Here is an 18,844-nt window from a genome sequence, read left to right on the forward strand (position 1 = left end):
GCCACTCTGCTCTTTCTTATGTTGAACTCTGATCATGTTCCCCCAGGCATTCTTTTTTTTTTCAAAGATAGTCTCAGTCTACTTAGTCCTAAAAGGTAGCTGTGGGTTGCAGTTGTAATAGCTTAGGGTCTGCTCCATTCACCAAAGTAACCTCTAAGCCTGAATCCTAGCATGGTGGTCGAGGTGAGGCTCCATAAAGCTTAGAAAGACTTCTCCCAGGTATGACAACATTTGGGCCTTGGACCAGTAGTCACGCATCCACTTTACAGTAACAGGGGCTTCTGTAGTTACTTCGGTTCTCAGTTTTAAGATTACTAGAGAATCAAGTGTTGAGTATGCACTTTTGCATTTCAGTGGGATATCTGAAGCAACATTACTGATAAAAAGTAATTGCACATTCCTGGAAAGTGATAACTGGAATAATGCGTTCTTGTGGTAAAACCCATAGTTTTTGTATGGTTTGGCATCTTTCTTTAATCAATTCCCATGGTTATATGGGTGAGTTACATTCCCTTCTCGGTGAACACATTCCAGACTTATAGATGGGCACTGTGAGGGCAGGTAATGGAAAAAACATGAGTTTCTGAGAACTATGTTTGAATAATTTTTGTGCCATTTGACCTTGGGCAGGGAATTTTATCCTTTCTGAAATTGTTTTCTTTCTTTCTCTTTCTTTCTTCTTCCTTCTATGAGTGAATGATTCATTGTAATGAAGATTAAAAACACCATTTATAAAGTGTTCCTTTTGGCATTTTGTACATGAAATAATGTGTGAAAACATGACAGCTATTATTTGTTTACCATGAGTTAAGATATCTATATTTAAGTTGAATTAAATATGAACAACTCTGGGATTTTGTGAGGATCATTATCCCAGCACCAATTTTTAGATTTACTTTCAAAAAGTCATATGCAGTATCAATTTCTCTTGGCTACAAAGACTGTTGCTAAGAATTTTCTCCTGATGATATAATGGTAAGCTTTGAGGAAATAAAGTAATTTAAATGTGAGTTTAATTCCAGCACAGTCATAGAAGTAAATATATGTGTCTAAAATGAAGCACTCGATTCCTTTAAGTAGCTGCCTTTTAGGTTCTTTTCTGAACTGACCCCTTTTTGGTCCCCAGGCTCTGATGTGTAAGCAGGACATGCGCTGTGCTGAATTTCAGGACAGAGTGTAGAAATGTTACTCACAGTATGAGTAGTGAGAGATGGAGTATAGGCCAGTCTTCTGCAGCTGGGAAGAGCAATTAGCAACTTCATGAATTAGGGTCTTGTTTACACTGTTGTCCAAGATAATCATTTGTTTGTTTTAACTAAGATGCTCTATCTTCATCAGAGGGATCTATCCTCATATTTAAATGATAAAGTCTTTGAATTTCACAGATAATTTTTGGATTTCATAGCAGGAATCCCATCATAGCCCATATTCTCTCTTGCTGACTTTGATAATCAAGGCATGAGCTATGGATATTCCAAGTTTTTTTTTTTTTTTTTCAAATAGATATGAAAACATGATGTCATCTATTCTCACAACATTTTTTTACACGGACCCATTTTAAGAAATACTTTTTACAGGAAGTCCCAGCACATACACATACATGCTTGTGAATGTACATACACTCCACAAACACTTGTGTTCTTCGTATAGACACAGCCCACAAGCTCAGATTTTTTTTGTTAAATTTGTGCCTTATAAACACATTTTAAAATATGATCGTATGAATATAATATAAATAGTGAATGTTTTAAGCAATTGAAAAATTAATAAACTTTTTGGATTTACATGATTAGAAGACATTCATAGAAGACATTTACATTTTTAGAAACATGTATGCATTTCCTATTGCATTCCAGACACCTCGGTGGGTCCTGGAGACCCGGAGATAAGCAAAGCACAATCCCTGCCTATGGGGAACTTACAGCCTGACTCTCAGGTAATTTCAAGGCCCTGGGATAAGTGCTGAAGTGCAGGCGTGTAGCCTGATAGAGACATCAAGCTGAACACAGAAGAGGAACAGATCATGAAGAGTGGGTGGTAGAGAGCTAGGGGATTTGTTAGTGAAGGGGTGCATCTAATTTTGTTTGTTCATATATATGTTTAAAGCAAGTAATTCATCACATGTTGTAAGATGAGTTTCTCAAAAGGAGGAAGCCTTTAGAGAATAAAGGTGGCTGGGGTGTTCTTCTGACTGATGGAGGGGCTTCCTGCCTTATACCAAAAGCACAATATTGTTCAGGATCAGCTCAGTCAAGAGACACTGGTGCACAGTGACACCTGCGTGTGTAAAGAGTCAAATAAGTTCTTGTAATGACAACATCAGAGAGCTGTTTTGTGACAAGAGTCACAGGTGTGCATTGCACCATCTGCTGGCATAGGGAGAGCATGAGAGGCTTTGCCAAGGGACAGATCAATGTTCTCGCCCGGACAAGCCTTCCTGGCATCGTTCTCAGGGATTCTCAGCTTTTGGATCTTGACTTTTTTCCTTTTTCGACCTAGAGCAATGCAAGAGGTGGTTTAATTAATAGTCATGAGGTATCACTTCTAAATTACGGAAAATTCTTTTAAATATCTGCATTTACATGATTCTTTCCATTTCCTCCCAGAGAACACAGGGGGCTGGTCTATTCCCAATTCTGAATAAAGCACAAGACAATATCTATAAATGATCAGTCTGGCCATCAGAGGACCTCTTGCTCTCCTGCATTTCTTTGAATTTGTTCTTAGCTTCAGCTTCTGCCTCTGGCCCCATCCTTCCAGATGTGGGCAGGCCAAACTCTCACTCTGCATCTGCTCCCTTGCTCCCACAGACACCCTAAAAATACATCTCACTTTTTGCTTCTTCAAACCAACCTTGCTATTGGCTACAGTCTGTGTTCTCAAAATCTCTTCTGTGCCATCCTTGGAGAAAAGCCTGGAAAAGGAGAGCCATATTTGAACTCTCAAGAAAAAACGGAGGAAGGTTACTACTTCTAACTCTCAACTGTGTGTAAGAAGAGGTTAAGATAATGACTAAGTTCATTCTCAAAGTTCACCTCTTGGTGGATAATTATCAGATTCTTGAAGGGTAATTATCAGTAAGGAGAATTAATAACTTTTGACTGAGGATTTTGAGTAAATGTCTCTATTCTTTTTCATAGGATACTACTTTCTTTATCTTACTGGACGAGAGATAGGTGTGGGTTTTTTTTTTTTCCCCAAATAATAAATTAGTCTAATTTAACTCTTTATCTTAAAAATTAGTGAATAAGAACTCATTTGGAATTCACTGCTTAGCGTACTTACTGAAAAACAAAGAACATATGTACTTGGAAAGCTAAATTGAGTAACTCCTTTTTAGCAGATTGTAGATTTCTTAAAGGCAGGTGCAAGGCTACATCTATCTTTGTATCTCACAATTTTTAGCAGAATTCCTTACACCTAGTAGGAGCTGGGTAAATAACAGTTTATCAACTTCACTGTCATAACAAGGCCTAATAACACACAGGGTCACATACACATGGATTATCTGTACAATTAAAACTGGATCCTCGCCGGGCGTGGTGGCTCACACCTGTAATCCCAGCACTTTGGGAGGCTGAGGTGGGCGGATCACCTGAGGTCGGGAGTTTGAAATCAGCCTGACCAACATGGAGAAACTCCATCTCTACTAAAAATACAAAATTAGCCGGGCGTGTTGGCACATGCCTGTAATCCCAGCTACTCAGGAGGCTGAGGCTGGAGAACTGCCTGAACCCGGGAGGCAGAGATTGCAGTGAGCCGAGATCGCGCCATTGCCCTGCAGCCTGGGCAACAAGAACTAAACTCCTACTCAAAACAAACAAACAAACAAACAAACAACAACAAAAACAACTGGATCCTCCAAGAGACCAAGTGCTTTGCTTTCACCAATTTACTTTCATAAACCTCAGCCTTGTAAAACATGAAATATATAACATAATTTCATATTCTCTCATTAATTCATTGTCATGGTATGAAAATCAGTTATTGAGCTGTACTGGTGAGAATGGTGAATCTGTAATGCTAAAACATCTCCTCCTCCAGGCATATCCACAAGGAGAAATCATGAACAATGGGACAAAAACAGAAAAAGAGATAAAGTGACTGTCAGTCTTTACCAGTAAAAGTCATAGAATATTACTCAGCATATAGAAACATGCTGTAAGCATTAGTGGCTATTATAATTATTTAAGCAGCTCCTTTATTAGGATTTTTGAACTCCTAGTATACATTCTCTGCATAGAGTGTTGATACTTGAAAATAAATACAGCATAGAGAAAGAAGAACACTTATAAATTTCTTATGACCAGCTATAAAATTCAAAAAAATCAACACTATTTAATTCTCATTGACCTTTTTCTGTCCTGCCTCTTCTCCCAAAAGAGTGCTTTTGTAGGAAACAATAACACGTATTTCCTGGAGAAAGAGTGAGGCACAGCGATGGCTTTGAACTTACTGTGCTACCTTGGGCAAGTGTCTTGAGCTTACTGAATTTTAGTCGTCCCATGTGTATAATGGAGACAGTGACATAACTATTTTTGGTTGTAAGGTAATAAATGAGACAATTTGTATAAGTTTTATAACATTTTATGGGCACTAACTAATATGTAATCATAGTATATTGAATGCCTGTTATGTTTCAGGGCTGGTGTTAGCTATTGGTGGTTTTAAAATTAAGTTTGAGGACATAATTTTCAGAGGTGCTTATAAGTAGACATAATTTGGATTTGAGATTAGAGAGTTATGTAGCATTATAGTGGCCTCTGAGAGTTAAAGGTCAAAACAGGATCAGATTTCAGGTATAGAGGGGAATTCACACCATTGGAAAGAATCATAGTGCGTATGGTTTATTTGCAAGAATTAAATACGTGGTCCCATATAAACCAACTCAGCAGTACCAGTTGGCATACATGTGCATATTGTACATACAGTTTTAATACCTTTATAAATATGGCAAGATTTGGAGCACTGATGGGGTGCCAGGTATTAAAGAGGTGATTAAGAAGAGCTGACAATGGCTTGAAACTAAGCAGTGTTTCTTAATCTAGGTTTTATTCCCACTGCAAAGCATTTTCAACCCTTCCAAAGGGATGTCCTGTGATGTTACAGGTAGGGTTCTGGAAGGCAGACTCTGAGATAGAGTTGAGTGTGCAGGATGTTAACTAAGGAGAGATTTTGGGACCAGCCCTACAGAGGGGCAGAGAGGGGAGCAGGACTGGGCAGAGAGAAAAGGTGAGCTGCAGTTCAGGCCAGAGGTTGAGGACAGCCCCTGCTGATCCTGCAGGAAGCTCTGCCACTAGAGCGACCTTCAGAGAGTCCCACAGAGGGTTGAGATCTTAGGCCTTCTAGTACCCCCTTGATCAGTTATTGGATTATTGGATGTGGATTATTCTAGGAAAGAGTGTGACATGAGGTGGCTCAGCTCTCTGCAGCAGAGACAGTCCCACAAGAAGCAACAAGATCTTGGAGACAGAATTGTGTCCACCAAGTGAAATCTACCATAAAGGAAAAAAAAATGAACAAATGTTGCATATTCTCACTTATATGTGGGAGCTAAAAATATTTGATCACGTGGAGATAGAGAGTAAGAAGATAGATAACAGATACTGGGAAGGGTGAGTTGAATGAGGGGGATGAAGAGAAGTAGATTAAAGGGACAGACATACAGCAAGACAGAAGGAAGACATTCAGTGTTTGATAACAGAGTAGGGTGACCATATTAACGAAAAGATATATACTCAGGCGATGAACACCCTAAATACTCTGACTCTGTATGCATGTAACAGCATTTCTCATGTACCCTATAAATTTGTACAAATTTTAAAAAAATAACAGAAACTTCCTGATGCTCTAGAGCAAATATATCTCAATTTACCCCAGAATTGAATAAAAATTGTGTATCACTGCTAGGGAGAAAAGCCTTCACTCGATAATGGTCAGGTTTTTCAAAAAAACTGTGATCTGTAACATTTTTAAACCTGTCACATTCTCCCTGGAAATAATAATCAATCACCTACAAATCAGAGTCTCTCTCACCTGGACGGAAGCCCAGTGTGGGCACATAATTCTTGCATCTGACAGTGATTTAATCCCCAGACAAATTTTTATACTTTGAACTTTTTATTATGGAAATTTTTAAAATGTGCACAAAATGGAGATAATTGTGTAACAAACCCCCATGTATGCATCATGGAGCGTCAGCATTTTGCCCTTCTTGTTCCAGAGGAATTTTTAATAGCACAAAGCACAGCCTCCCGTGTTGATCGGAGACAGATCTGGAGGGATGTGTCCTCAGAGCGGGGTGAGATTTCACAATGTTTGAAGTTAGGAACATCTCTTAATAGCACTGACGTGAGTGCAGTTGAAGCTGTCAGAGCCACGATTCTGGGAAGTAGCATACTCACCCCCACAGTCCTTCGGAGGAATGCTGGCCTTACACTCGCATTTCCACTGTCCGAGCTTGCCTGCTGGGCTGTGGGAATTGGATTTGGACCGGGAATGTATGCTGATGCCTGGGGCTACCTTAAGATTTCGCAACACCCTAGAAGGCCATACTTGGCATCTGAAAAAAAAAAGTGCAGGGCATTTAACGTGTTTGCTTTATTTTTGTAATTATGCTGTGTGACCAAGGGGCCTCTTGGAAATTGCTGCACATGAAAGTGACCTGTCCAGCCGTCCCGTCCTTGTTCTTGGCAAATTTTCAGACCAATATAAAACCAAAATCAAAATTTCTGTTTAGGAAAGGATTCTCTTCAAAACATCTTGCCAACGATATCTAAAGCAATGTTTGAAATCTTAATCGAACCCTGTGACTTGAGCATCTAAACTATTTTTTCTAGTTGGACTTTGTTTTTAATTGGCATGTACATATTTATGGGGTATAATGTGGTATTCCAACACATGTATTCATTGTGTAATGATCAAATCAGGGTAATTAGCATATCCATCACCTCAAATATTTGTCATTTCTTTGTGGTGAGAACATTAAAAATCCTCTCTTCTCGCTATTTGGAAATTTGCAGTGCAGTACTGTTAACTATAGTTACCCTATGCGCAACTTCTAGAACAGAACTTTTTCCTCCTGTCTGAGTGACTTTGTACCTGTTGACCAGACTCTCTCCATCATCTCTCCCACGATCCCTAGGCTCTGGCAACTGTTATTCTACCATTTCTGATTCCCTGCATCTTCAAGTCCCCAGATGGCTCCGCCAGAGCGTTCACAATGACATCCCGTCCCATTCCTGTTGAGCTATGCCTCTCTCTTCAGTGGAAACAGCTCCGGCATTCCTAGGAGTGAATCAGCAGTCCCGCTTTACCCCTTCCCTTCGAACTGAGCAGGAATTTGTTGGTTGTTTGGCTCCGGAGCAGGTGGTGGCGGGGGCTGTGGCGGTTGCGTTTCCTCTTTGAGGTGGGGGCTCAGCTGTTTCCTTGGTCACGCGCCCCTAGTAAGTGCCTGGAGGAGGCAGAAGGCCAAGAATACAGCTGAGACTTGGGCTACCGCCAACTCCCAGCAGCTGCTGCTCTGTTCTCTGAGCTGGAACCGACTCCAGGCTGCTATGTGGCCTGATCTGGCATTCAGAGAGGGGCTTCAGAGGAGTGTCACTTGCATACTCCGAGTGACTTAGCCCACCTGCTATTTTGTGTGTGTGTAACCTAATTCAAGTGACACTTCTCCAACATTCAAATTACATGAAAACTTTTAAGTCACTGAAAGAAACAAACTTTTCACTCCTTTGGAGGCAAATGAATTTGCAGATCTTAAAGGAATGATTTTAAAAGTGAAAGCCGAGTGGACCACCCTAACTCAGATGCCTGAGTTTAATATAAGTATGTCTTGGTTTATATTTATGTCTATCTACACATGCACAAAAGCAACTTGGAAGGAACACAGGGCTCAAAGAAGAACCGAGTCCCGGTTTTTGTGTGGCCTTTATGTGGATTAATATCTGACTTTGGACAACACCATTGCCCTTAGCCTAAGCTTTTTTTTTTTTTTTAAATATGATAACAAGATCTTAAATGACCAAAGCTTTTTTTAAAAAAAATATGATAACAAATATCTCTCATGAAATTATGAGAGCTTGTTTTTGAAGTAAAAATTTAAGGTAAGTGGAAAGTTTTGAGCAAAGCACTATACATGGACACTCTAAAAATATCTGCAGAATCAGAATGTGTACTTAGATAACACACATAGACAGTCATGTGTCTAGTTCTACATGCAGTAGTTAATTGGTCTTTTCAAATGACTTACCACTGAGTCGTTTGTATAATGTAAACATATTCCTCTGGAGGCAAGAGGTTATATCAAACATTCAGGATTTAGTCATTTCCTATATTTGAGAAACAAGAAAAGAATTATCTGGGTAAATATTGCATTAGTTAATGAAACCATCCTCGTATTCAAAACCACTGCAGATGAAGAGCTACTTCATGAACCCTATTCGACCTTTTAAAGAATTAATACAATCTCCCCCTGGAGTCTCCTAGAGGGCAGGACTGTACTCTAGTCATCATTGTAATGAGTGTTCTCATCATTCTCATCAAGGTATTTAGTTAGTGTATGCACAATAAGTAGAAGGCAATAAAATGTGTCTGGCTCATGAATTTTTTTTTTTTTTTTTTTTGACAGAGTCTGGCTCTGTCACCAGGCTAGAGTGCAGTGGTGCGATCTTGGCTCACTGTAACCTCCACCTCCTGGATTCAAGCGATTCTCCTCCCTCAGCCTCCTGAGTAGCAGAGATTACAGGTGTGGGCCACCATGCTCTGCTAATTTTTGTATTTTTAGTAGAGATAGGGTTTCACCATATTGGCCAGGATGGTCTGGATCTCTTGCCCTCATGATCCGCCCACCTCAGTTTCCCAAAGTGCTGAGATTACAGGCGTAAGCCACCGTGCCAGGCCTCATTAATGGTTTTTTAAAGGAAACATGATAGGATGTGTGTGTTGTTGTGGTTTGTAAGACAGCCAGATCATTGCTCACGGTATGATGGCTCAGCTGGTCTGTGCCCATCTCCTCAGAGTCTCCACTCCAACCTTTCAGTTCAAAGAACAGTGGCTGGAAGGAGGTGATTTAAAGTTACAAACCTACTTGGGGGGTACTCAGTCAAGGAGATTAATAAATAGTATATACTGATAATGCTACAAATGAATACTGATGTTGTCACCTGTATACCCTTCCCTGAATCTAAACCTACCAAGCAGAAGGGAATTTAATTTATTTAAATGGAGTTATAGGATATTCTTACAAACTGTTACTTTCTCTGAAATTTTTTACTGGTTTCTTGTATAGGGAAGTAAGCTTAAAACAAAACATCCCAGTCCGTGGCTCCGCACGAAAGTAACCCTGAATTCTTAAGAAATTTTAGCCCAAGTTGTATTGCAAAATTATTCTTGACTTTGTTTTTAATTATTTTTTGTTGTTTTGATTTTGATATTTATTCCAAGCACAAAACATATTTTATAATAATTTATTGTTTATTTAATTAGTCGAGATTCTTTTGGCATTATTCAACTAGTTTTAACATTTTTATTAAATTATTTGGTTGTGTGTAGGTGTAGGGTTTTTAGTTTGTCTTTGACATTAATTTCAAATATGCCTTCTTGTAGACTAAATCCCCTTTATTGCACATTTTATTAAATGTAGTTCTTCTTAATTTTAGCTTTATTAATAATTTTTCCATTGTCTTTACTTTTCTATTTTCTGATTAAATGGGTAATTACACTGCAACCGCAAACATGCTTCACAGTGTGATTAACACTGCAAATAGGTATCCAGATTCATTCATTATTTTCTATCTCTTCTCAGTCTTTATGTGTGCTTTTTCTGAATATAAAAATAAACAGGTTTATTTGGGATTTGGAAAGGTTAGAATAAACATGCAGCCTCAACTCTCCCCTGTGGTTCTATCTACCTGAATTGCCACTGGCATCACGATGGCATGCCTTTAGTATTTATTGCCAGGCGTGTGGTGACTATTATCGTCACTCATTTCAAAAGCCTATGGATAAATTAAAGTCCCAGAACCAATCTGTCAGAATTTAGACTCTGCCTCAGTCCTCCCTAGAGTGAAGTATTTGATATGCTTAATGCATCTATGACTCAGCTTCCTCCACTCTGAAATGTGACTCTTTAAGGGCTAGTCCTATTATCATATATTCTTTAATCAAAATACTATCAGGCACAGAGTTACCAATAAGTATATTAAAATTGAAACTATTTTTATTTTGATATCAGTTTTATCAGTTTTAATTGATACTATTTATATTAACATTTAACTTTAGTTTTATTTAAAATCTCAGACTGTGTTATAGTAAAACTAGTTTTATTTACCAATGTGATTTGTACCAGGGATGATGATAATGAGGAGCTAATTCTTAGTCTAAGATGGAAACCACAGTTATTTTGCATTGTGATTAGGTGTCATAATCTCATGACTGGTTAAATTTATATATTAATTCATTAACTAATTCATCAAGTTATTATTGAATGCCAGGCATTCTACTAGATGTTCTAGTACAATATTCCTCCTTTTTAAATAACTTATGTGAGAGAGGGATAAGTCGCTTACAGATGCTTCTAAAGGAAGCAGCAGTATTTTTTGCATTGACCCTTGGAAGTAGGACTCTGCTTGTAGCTTTGATCACTTCTTAACATATTTGAGAGAGGTGCTAGATTAAAAAAAGAGAAAAAGACATATAAGAATCCTTCTAGTTAATTAAAAGAAAATGTAATCTAGTCTGAAATTGGATTATAATGCATAACAAATTAATTTATAATGAAATTTTGCAATGGTATTGGTGCAGTATCACTCCAAAATACCACACTTTGGAAGTCAGCAAGTCTTGAACATCACCTGCAGTACTTTTTTTCTTGAAGAAGAAGAAGGAAGAGGAGGAGGAGAAGGAGGAGGAGGAGGAGGAGGAGAAGGAGGAGGAGGAGGAGGAGGAGGGGGAGGAGGAGAAGGAGGAGGAGGAGGAGGAGGGAAAAAACTCATAAAGTCATGTAAGTGAGAACACAAATTTTCCTCTCAGGAAATTGACGGTGTCCCTCCCTCAGAAATTTATTGCTGCTATTCATTGTAAAGTATCATCTCTGACTTTGTTCTTATCCATTTTTTGGGAAAAGTAGTCCTAAATATAGAAGTGTAAGTTTTTGGAAGTATATATTTTTAACAAATTAAAATAAAACGGGACCCTAAAATAACAAGACATTTTTAGTATTTGGATGGGCAGCATTTCTTTTCAGTTTTGCAGCATCACCTTAAGTGTGGCATCTTGGTGAGCCTAGCAGATTGCCAGTAGAACAAATAGCCAATGTATTCCACTGGCTGGCATGCTGTCTTCTCCTTGCTCCTGCTGGAGTCTCTGAAGGGTAGAGCAATCATGGCCTGATCTAGAATTGACATCCATGGGTATGCCCAAGCCGCTTATGAATCATCAGGCCACAGAGTTGTTAGCAGAGATCCAGTGCTCCCAGAACTGAAAATAGAATCTACCCGGATATAAGGATAGTTTTGAACCACACAGAATGTTAGATACCTGGGATCTGCTATTTTTTTTTTTTTTTTTTTTTGGAAACAGAGTCTCACTCTGCCACCAGGCACCATGCTGGAGTGCAGTGGCGTGATCTCGGCTCACTGCAACCTCTGCCTCCCAGGTTCAAGCAATTCTACTGCCTCAGCCTCCTGAGTAGCTGATACTACAGGCACAGGCCACCATACCCAGCTAATGTTTTTATTTTTAGTAGAGATGGGGTTTCACCATGTAGGCCAGGATGGCCTTGATTTCTTGACCTCATGATCTGCCTGCCTCGGCCTCCCAAAGTGCTGGGATTTACAGTCGTGAGCCACCACGCCTGGCCCAGGATCTGCCATTTTTACATTTACAAATTGCCAAGGTTCGAATTACACTAATTATGTATATATATGTATACACACACACACACACACACACACAAATATTTAAAATTAGGATACCAGTAATGCCTTGTGAGACTAAAAGTAGTCATTTACGTAAACATGCTTCGACTTCTTTGGTACTTGGAGATTCAAATTGCTTCTCTTGTCATCATGTAGATATGTCTTGAGAGGTAACAGGATCTCATTGTGTCCTTTACTTTGTTTATATCTGTTTTTTCCCCACTGAAAATGTAATTGTTGAGGTGTAGAACACATTTTTCTATTTGCTAGACTTTATCAAGTACAGGGAAATGCTATGCTTAACATACTACTTATCTATAATTATGAACAGTTCTCCCTGCTAGGTGCTAGCAATAAAGAACAAATGACCCATTTTGTTTTCACAGTTTTATATTTATTTTTGTAAATTAAATTTTGCTGTAGGCTTCATCATATTAATACATCCTTCAAATATTTCACATTCCACTTTCGTATATTTTCAGAAGAGTTTCGGACAGTTGGCATGCTATTTTCTCCTTGCTCCTGCTGGAGTCTCTGAAGTGTAGAGCAATCAAGGGCCTGATCTGGAATTGGCATCTGTGTTGTGCCCAAGCCCCATATGAATGGTCAGGCCACAGAGTTGCCAGCAGAAAGAATGTCTTCCGTCCTTCCTTCCTTCCTTCCTTCCTTCCTAGTCATGATTATGAGTAAAGAAAGGTAATAATTTCTCCAACTACATAAGATTTTTTTTTCCAAGTTTAGGCCTTAGACTTTATTAAGCAGACTACACAACAAAAAAAACATTCCACTTCTGAAAGTATCTTGCTATACATTAACAAATGCAACTACTGGCTTCTCCTTTCTTATCTACACTTAAAATCTTGAAGGTTTCAAATAAGCCCACAGCTCAGAAGCTGAGTATTTCATAATACATAAGATTGACAGATAGTTGATTTCTGTGATATATCAAATCACAAATTTGACTCTTTGCTGGATAATTTTAACCTGACAATTTCCACATGCATAGCTTGGATGCACACTATTGTAAACGTTTAACAACCACATTTTCTTATGTTTCTATTCTTTTGTGTAATGCCAGATTTTCAACCTCCATTCCAGGGATCCGATTGTTCCATTTGTCATAGGAATGCTACATCACCTTTTCTGTTCAAGTTCATGATTACACATTAGAACACCCAAGAGGGTGGGTTAACTTCAGATCTTTCTTTCTGAAATGTCAGTATGTACCGGGTGAACCAACAGTTTTCATCTATTGAAGTGTCTTTACAGTACACTTTAAGACTATTTTGTTTGCCCGTAACAACCATGTACAAAGCTAATAACCCCTTCCAGGCACTTAGCTTAAGCATTGTAGAATCCATGAATAAAACCCCCAAATCTTCAACTTCATCATCAGAAATCCCCAGGGAGATTCTGAGCACAATTTAACTCTTTTTCTTCAGTACTCATTGGTTCATTCAGCCCTGGGACCACACACCAACATCTCTCATCATCTAAGCTCAGACTGACTGTGTTGCTGCCAGATATTAATAGTTTCTGCCAGTTCATTCATTTGGTATGGTTTGAGAATCTGCTTTTTCCTGTTTCTTTAGTAACTGGTAATGATAGCAGGTTCTAATAATTCACAGAGATTATTCCAGCATTCATTTTTATAAGATCATTGAAAAGTATTAAATATTTTGAAATATGGAGATTACAAAATGCAAACACCCATTTTCTTTGATTCTGGCTTGCTAGGATTGAACAGTCTTATTATCAGGTTTGTGCAGGGAGCACCCAGGTGGGGGAGTCCCTCATGCAGAAGACATTCACCTGATTTGTTTTTAGTCTTGAATGTAACTAACCCTTTCACTTCTCCTTCAAACAAGAATGTTTTGTTTAAAAATTTTTTTTTAATGGGAATATCATATAAAATCAGGCTTACAGCAGTCAGGGGGTAGTGGTCGGCGGGGAGGGGGAGTTGACGCCTTCAGGCCATGCCAGCCTTTTTAGGTAGAGTGTGTTCATGTGATCGTAATTCTCACATTGAATGATGATAGGCAAGCCAACTTCCAACTGCAGCCCTTCTCTTACAAATGACCAACCACATGCTCTCTTTCGGTTACTTTTCAAGGAGGGCATCTGGCGTCCAATCAGCATTGCCACAGATGGCCCCAGAGCTTGAGTGCTGCCTGACACAAACAGACACACACCAATTCAGATGGTTTAAGTCAGAAAGTACCTTCTGGCTAAGCCGTGGACACATTGCAAAAAAACCCACATTCTGCTCCATCAATGTGCTGTGGGGTTCCTGAAAATGTTTTCCTCCCAGGAGTGTATTCATTTATCCTTTCGGCAAACTGGTATCGATAGTGTTCCTCCTCTGCACTAAACAACAGTTGGAAGATACACTGGCCTGAGGGCCCTCTCTGTTCAAGGAACTTAGAGTCTAGCGCTGACATTCTTCATCTGGAACATGTCTTCAAAACGTTTGTATTTAAAGCATGGCCACAAACACAAGTCAAACCCTTGACGGCTTAGAAATAAAGGCTTTGAGACACTCTTTTGCATACTTATTTTCATATGCCATACATTTTTTCTACCATAGTACCTGTAAGTCCTCTCTCCGAAGGCATGTAGCTCCTTCCACTCCCCTGGCTGCTTCCCTTGTCTCCCAGGAAAGCAGACATCACATGAAATGCTTCTGCAACCCATTCTTCAGCACTTGAGGTCCTGAACATGGACCCTTTGCCTGCGGACATTCACGCCCATTCTCAGGTAGTTTTGTTGTTATTTTCTTGCATTTGCCATATCTACACACCAAAAGATAACTCAACTGCGGTGAGGAAAGATTCCCATACAATGTTGCTACCAAAACAAATGCCAATGTCAAATGAATTATTTTATATTTCAGATTCGCCTATTTACAGAAAGTCTGAGGATAGCAAGAATTATTTCTTGAATGCTTACTTTTACTAGCAGATATGTTGACCTCAACGCTGCACTTCTTTGTTTTCATCACTGTTTTTAGTGGTGCCAGTATGTAATTTTTTGTAACACTGTATTAGGCAGTGCAGAGAAACGAAGAAACAAAGCAGGGAGAAAAGAAGAAGACCACAGCATTCAAGAAGAGACGGAGCAGGCACATGAGATGAGAACATATTATCTTCCACTTTGTGATACGAACACTGTTACACCTGAACTGTGTGGCACTTCCTCCTAAGGGGAGAAATGACACTTAGATGAGGACCCCGTTAAAGTAAGCAGAAGAAACCTTGTGCAATACTGAATTAAGTCTAGTGTGGAAGAAAGGAGAGAAAGACATTGTTTTTATCTAGCTCTTTTGTTACCTAGCAATATGAGTGAGGCCTAGATGTTTGGCCTATGATAAGTCATGCAATTAATAATGCCATAACTTTCTCAAAAACTCAGGAAACTCAACTTTGCCCACATGTCTGATGATGCACATGCGGACAAAGAGCCTGGAGAAACTCATGTGCATGGTCAGTTCAAAGGTTCAACACTCTTATCTTTAATGAGAATATCTTTTCCATTGTCTCTGTTTGTTGTTATTTATGTCTTTCAGTTTACTTAAGAAACATTTTCAAAATTAGCTTTCAAGAAAACATTGTGAAAATCCTAAGTTTAATGTTAGCAGTGGTAAATGCGTTTATATTACATACTTTAGTCCTCTGGGTTGCTTTGCTCTCAAATCTCTTTGTTGACTTCTATAGTTAGCTTGGTAGCTGCTTCCTAGCAAGCAAGCACCATCTCTTTGCTTTCCCAGTATCCTACCCAGAAGGCCACAAAATATTCTGCATAGTAGGACACCAATAAATATGCTCAGCTCTCATTGAATGGATAGACCCACTATCACAGAGTTTAGCCAGACCAAAACCTTCACGAGATCCAAACCTGCAGAAACAGTTCCTGGTTTTACATTTGGGTAACTTCCAGTGGCTGTTGGTTTAGTTTAAGAGATAACTTAACCATTGCCACATTGGTTTTCATAGGTCTTCGTATGATTAGATGTCTTGGCCTTTAGTTGGAGGAGGCAGAAATACAGTAAAGTCACATAGCTATTACTGATTAGAATCCAGGTAAAGCTTTTAGCCTCTTTTCATTCATTGAGTCAACAAATCCTACCGTGCACTAGGTACTATTCTTAATATCAGGGTTAATGTAGAAGTACACAAAATAGGCCAAAATCCCCATGATTGTGGAGTTTACATAATAGTGGGAAGAGAATCTTTTTTACTACTCGGTTCAAATTTTGAGTTTTGTTAAACAATGATTCATCTGCTTTGGCTGAGACCTGGGGAATCCAGTGATTGAAGGAGCCATCAGCCAGCCAACTTAACACTAAAGAGATAGGACAACAGACAGCTCGCTTTCTTCCCTGCTGTAGACTAGCAATGAATAGGTATATTTGATGTGAGGATAAGATATAATAATCTATGAAGAAAACTCAGTCAAAAATTACCCCTGTAGTATCACTCAATAAAAAGTAGTTGTTATGTCATGGTGTGGTTGTTGAATCTTGTAGAAAGGGAAAGCTATTAAGATGTTAACACAAAAGTGTAGCTCAGAGCTGCTCTGTATAACTGGAGACTCCCTTTGTTCCTGTGTCTCCTGAAATTCCACAAGCTATACTTAGGATGGCAGCATACGTCCGTTTCTGCTAATCTCTCTGCCCTCTCTCCCTCCCTTTTGGAAGTGGAATACACCTCTTGTGACCATAGCTTCTGCTATTATAGATCCTTTATGCTCACATTTTGCCTTTTAATATTGGGGACTAGCCCACTTTCATTATTTTGTGCCTTTAGAAAATCCTTTCATTCATTTTGCTGTTAGAGAAGAGGCTGAGGTCATAGATGGGCAATTTAAACTTCTGTGTTGATTCCTTTTAAAAAGGTTTAGAAATGATGAATTTGGTAATAATACATCTGAAAAGGCAATATTAAGGCATGAAATAGTCATTTATGGTACCAAATACAAAGTATTGACAAAAAACAAAGATGTCATAGCAATGGAAACATCTTATTTTCCCATAAATATATATATGCAAAAAAAAAAAACATGACTTTTATGGACATTTCAAAAATCAGACAAAATAACAACTTAGCAATTTTTCTTTGCTTTATTCATTTTACCTAAATGTCTCTTCCTCCTTTCTTCCTGTGAGAAAGGTTTTAATAACTCAAACACTTAGCTCCCATTCTGGCACCTATAACTGCATCACATTTGTTAATTCATTGTTTTTGAAATGACAGATGCTTCTTTCACATCTTGTAAGAATGAAGATGAAAAGAGTTCATGTCAGATATAATGATTACTATTAAAATTAGTATTTCTCCACCTCTATTAAAAATGCCTTTTTTCTTTCTGTTGAATTTTGTATTTTTGAACTCTTTAAATCAGAATTGAAGATACGCACTTTGTGATAAATTCTTGTTCCATTAGAGATCTTCTCCAATAGAAATAACTGAAAGTAAAGAATGGATTGTTTTCTTGAGATCCAGATAAAAAAGAAATTTTAAATATTTTATTGAACTGAATTTAGAATGCAGAATCTCTCATACCAGTTAGATTAGTAATGCCCAAACAAGAGTGTCATCATTTCAGAGGATTATTTCCTCTTCTCATCCCTGAAATAGTACTGCTTGATATAGGAGATCACAGAACAGTGATATGAGAGAAATATCTAGGGTAAGTATGTAACTCACTGAGATTCCTGGAAGATCTGACTACTTAAGAACGTGTTTGTCTTAGCAAAGTTATATGGTATCATTATCCACAGGATCCCAACAGTATTATTTAAGTTCCTGGGAAATTTGTTTCAGCTACACTAGGAATGATGAGGCTATTGTTTAAGTCTGAGATCCTGGCTTTTTGCTTGAAGATTAGGGAGACACTCCTTTTGAAATGTTACCCATGTTTTATCACCAGTGTGGATTATAATTAATTGTTCCACAACAAAAAATTGTCAAGCCTACCTACAAAATCTGGGTACGCTTTATCTATGAATAATGCAAGCATGTGATTTTCTGTTTGGCTTTTGGAAAGATGGGCACTATGAGTTCTATGTGTGGAAGGAGGAAATTAGGCAGATAGACCTCAGACAACTTTATGGCATTCTGATAGCTATGAAAAAAATGGGCCTTAAGAATTTTCAAAAAGAGAGACTGAGCATAATATCTAGAAGTCCAAATGTGTCCATCTGATTGACCAGGAAATCCAGGAAAGAGACACACATACCATCATCAGAAGGTATGCTCAGGACGTTTCTGTGCAGTATTTATAGACTTAATTCAATAGGATAAAGGATAGTGGTCCAGTGAAAAACAATGTGTGGGTCCCTCTTGCAACATACTGGGAATTAATTGCATAGATTAGGTAAACTTGACCTATATTTCTAGCAGAACCATCACTAGAGGAACACAGGTTATTGAAAAGAGCTCTGACATCCAGTCAAAATGACTGTGTTTGTTGAACCAACCCTGCTTATAGATTAACTGTGGTTGCAGATCTTGTCCATGCTATTGGATTTAATATCAGTTAGAATAACTAATTCCAAGCTTCTTTGGAGCTCTGTGGTTTTCTGGGTCTTTGCACTTTTTTAAAAAAAAGTTTGCATCATGCTGAAGGTTGATGACATCACCTTGCACATGGATAAATCATACCTAGACTCTTAATAGAATGATGTTGGAAATGTAATGTGGTGTACATTTTTTTTTTTTGCCTGTACGGGTTATGGAAGTTTAAGCCATTTAAACATCTTTGGATGGGTTTCAATGGTCACACATTCAAACTAAAACTAACCTTGATGCTGTCAGATTCTTGGCTTATTTTCTAACATGGAAGCAGAGCCTTTGGCGTCATTCTCTGTGACACTGATTTTGGTCAGAAAAAAACTCCTTATCTGTAGTAAAAATATGCACAAACTG

The 18,844-nt window shown here is 38.4% G+C and overlaps 1 protein-coding gene across 3 annotated transcripts in view; it reads left to right on the forward strand.

Annotated features, from left to right (window-relative positions):
- The window catches only part of ARPP21 (cAMP regulated phosphoprotein 21), a 155,819-nt gene that overhangs the window by 16,375 nt on the left and 120,600 nt on the right, over window positions 1–18,844 (forward strand). The window contains exons 1-2 of one of the 3 annotated variants that reach the window (XM_032269568.1): window positions 8,244–8,257; window positions 8,791–8,795. The exons of the other annotated variants lie outside the window; for them this stretch is intronic. The gene's annotated coding sequence lies outside the window, so the exon portion shown is untranslated. Of the gene's footprint in view, window positions 1–8,243; window positions 8,258–8,790; window positions 8,796–18,844 lie in introns of those variants that run through there. 3 annotated transcript variants of the gene reach the window in all.

The sequence above is a fragment of the Sapajus apella genome, unplaced genomic scaffold (assembly GCF_009761245.1).
Source record: "Sapajus apella isolate SASKATOON/1434 unplaced genomic scaffold, GSC_monkey_1.0 scaffold4, whole genome shotgun sequence".
NCBI lineage: Eukaryota > Metazoa > Chordata > Mammalia > Primates > Cebidae > Sapajus > Sapajus apella.